Here is a 3077-nt window from a genome sequence, read left to right as displayed (position 1 = left end):
AACAGGAAGGATCCACAACATCTTCTCCACCTTCACTCCAAATTTATTTATTGGTCTTCTGGTTTTGCATTTTAGAAAAAAGCAACAGTTTTGCTATAACAGAATAGAAACAGCCTTTATTGTCCCACGGATTGGAAATTCAAGTGTAACAGCAGCAACAGATAAAAAGATTTCACACAAAAGTTCCTAAATGTTAATAAACATTACAATATATAAGAAATAAGATAAACAATATCATTAATAAAGTTCAAGATGTAGAACAGACTTGAAACTGAAATGTTCAACAGGTTATTGCATTTTAAGCAACAAAATATTTTAAAGAGGAATTAAATGTGTTGTTTACTTAAATGTAGTTTTTCATGTATTTGTACAACTCCTGAGCAGTTACTGCAGAACAACGTTCCCTCTAATTTTTCATGTCTGGACACTGAGGAGCAGTGTGCGCAGCATCACGTGCACGCTGTGCTCACACACCAGTATCACACCTGCTCAAACCTGGGATCATAGCAAGTTACATGGATTATTAGAAGAAACTAATTATAGCAGCAGTTTCCAGTAGTTTACTTCCGTTTCACGTGAAAACGACAATCATCTAGTTGTTCATGACGTGTGTTTAACGCGAGTCCTGCTTTGGTCTGGGTGAAGGTCCTGCTCTGGAAGAGGGTTAGCAACACATTGGATATTAATGTCAGAAGCATGTTTTTAATTGGGGGGGGGGGGGGGCCCCCCCCCCAAAATTTTTTGAATAAAGTAGATGTAATTTTCTGCATTCTGGTGAATTTTAACAGGTTTTTTAACATCTAGTTTTACCTACACAAGTAACACTTGATTCAATAACTATTTTAGAGTTAATGGTACAACAAGAAGTAGCCTGACCAACAGCTCTCCTTGTGTGAACACAGCACGTTCCGCTTCTCTCACACATCCTAATCACAGTCTAAGACGCACACTGTAGCTTAAATTAAAGTTTTTGGGGGAAAAAATCACTATCCAATATGAAACAATAATAATAATCACTTCTGACCAATGGATCATCATCCATCATGTTTATTATAGCTTAAAATACCTAATTAAAACTCCAGTAGTGATCTGGGTCTACTGTAACGTTACCCAGTTGTAGGGCCAAGAGACAAACATGTAGCATCAACACAGAATGAACAACACTCAGGAATTGTTCCTATAAGAACATGATCAAATATTTTACATGAACGGTGAGATGGCTCCTCCCACGAGGAAATGTAACCCAGGCTGCGCTGACCTCAGCCAAACTAAACAAGATATCTGTAATGTGGAGGTGGTGAAGCTCACAGCGTTACCTGATGCATTTATTTATTTATCATCGACCAACATTAAGGCAAAGAAGACAGAAAAAAATCTAAGACACTAATAACTTCAAATAGTTCCTGCAGTGGATGTTTTCATGCTGCACATCAGCACAGGACAAGAACTCTCAAAGAGAAAAGTTTACATCACACAACCTATTAAACAACTTCTTTCAGCTTTTCCCTCTTCAGGGGTCACCACAACGAGTCATCCTCCTCCATCTCACTCTGTCCTCTGTCCTCACTCCATGTCCTCTCTAACTGCATCCAACCTGTGCTGTACCTCTGATGATCTCATTCCTGATCTTCTCCATCCTCGTCACTCCTAAAGCCTCCAGAATACTGCCGCGTATGTCCGTTCACGCGTACGCAGAGGGTTCAGACATGATACTCGAGAGTCCACCCCGAGCAGCTGCAGAGCAGCTTCATGACAAGGGGCGTTTACCTTCGGGACAAATTGAGGTCGCCGATTGGTCATTTGCTGACACGCCTACTGGATTGATTGACAGGTCGGGAAAAAAAAAAGCGAGCGCTGGCAGCCTTACGCAGCGGTGTTCTGTGTTTATATGTTGTTAATAAAAAGAACTAAAAACAATTAAAAAACGGAGCGCTGGCCCTGCAGCCCACACATCAGACCAGCCCCCCAAGAAATCTCCAGACCTCCTGCAGCCACGCTGGACCGGAGTTTAATTCGCTCGTGACAAATTCCTTCATTTCTCACTATTTCAGTCATGGCATCAACGGAGGAGGAAGAGATCTCTGCCTCTTGGCAACAAAACAAAAGAAAAGGCCAGATCAGGGATGAAGAAGGGGAATTTAATACATTGGTGTCAAATACAAAACAGTCCGTCGCCGGGCAGTTTATTGTGCGACACTGCGTACGCGTATGCGGTCGTAAAAATTGAGCTTTGCATGAAGGGTACGCTGGGGGGTACGCACATACCTCTGCGTACGTACGTGCGTACCTCTGCGTATGGATGTACGCGGCAGTATACTGGGGGCTTAAGGAGAACCACAACATCTTCATTTCTGACATTTCCAGTTCTGTCTCCTGTCTTTTTGTCCATGTCTCTGTCTCCAGACCAGACAACATAGCTGGTCTCACCACTGTCTTGTAAACTTTTCCTTTGACCATCCAGATTTACAGCGAGCACCGTTTGCGAACACCTCGCATGATAAAAACAGCTACAAATCGTGGGATTACTTGCAGCCTTTGTTCGACGTCGTACGACCATAAACTTCTGTGATAAATCCACAACATCAAATAGAGGACTTTCTCCTACTCTGCTCGTTTCCTGGAATATCTTGTAAAAAGATCTGAAGGTCTCGACCTTTGACCTCTCCAAGTGTCTTTAAGAATCTGTTGGACTCCTGGCAGGGACCAATGCAGACATGTTCCTGTTTTTAGTTTTATACATTCACCTTAGAATCTAGCTGTTTCTTGTTACTTTTTTTTTTTTTAGCCATTCCATTTGTTAAAAAAAAAAATAAATCTGTATGCCTTTTTATAACTGTCCATTGTTGTCGTCATACTTTGGTGAAATCAGGTCTCTCTTGTAAATGAGTCCTCGAGGCTCAATGGGATTTACCGTCTAAATAAAGGTTGAATGAAAAAAAAAAAATATATATAATTCCTCGGTATGTGATGAAATATTCAGGAACAAAATTTGGAAAAGCACAAGAAGTCACAGTTGCTTGTAGCTACGTAGCTACTTTGAACTTAGTTTGCATGTCAGCACTGTAACTCTAGAAGAC

Source organism: Nematolebias whitei, chromosome 1 (genome assembly GCF_014905685.2).
Source record: "Nematolebias whitei isolate Nwh7 chromosome 1, NemWhi1, whole genome shotgun sequence".
NCBI classification, from domain to species: Eukaryota; Metazoa; Chordata; class Actinopteri; order Cyprinodontiformes; family Rivulidae; genus Nematolebias; species Nematolebias whitei.
Note: the sequence above shows the minus strand (reverse complement) of the source record.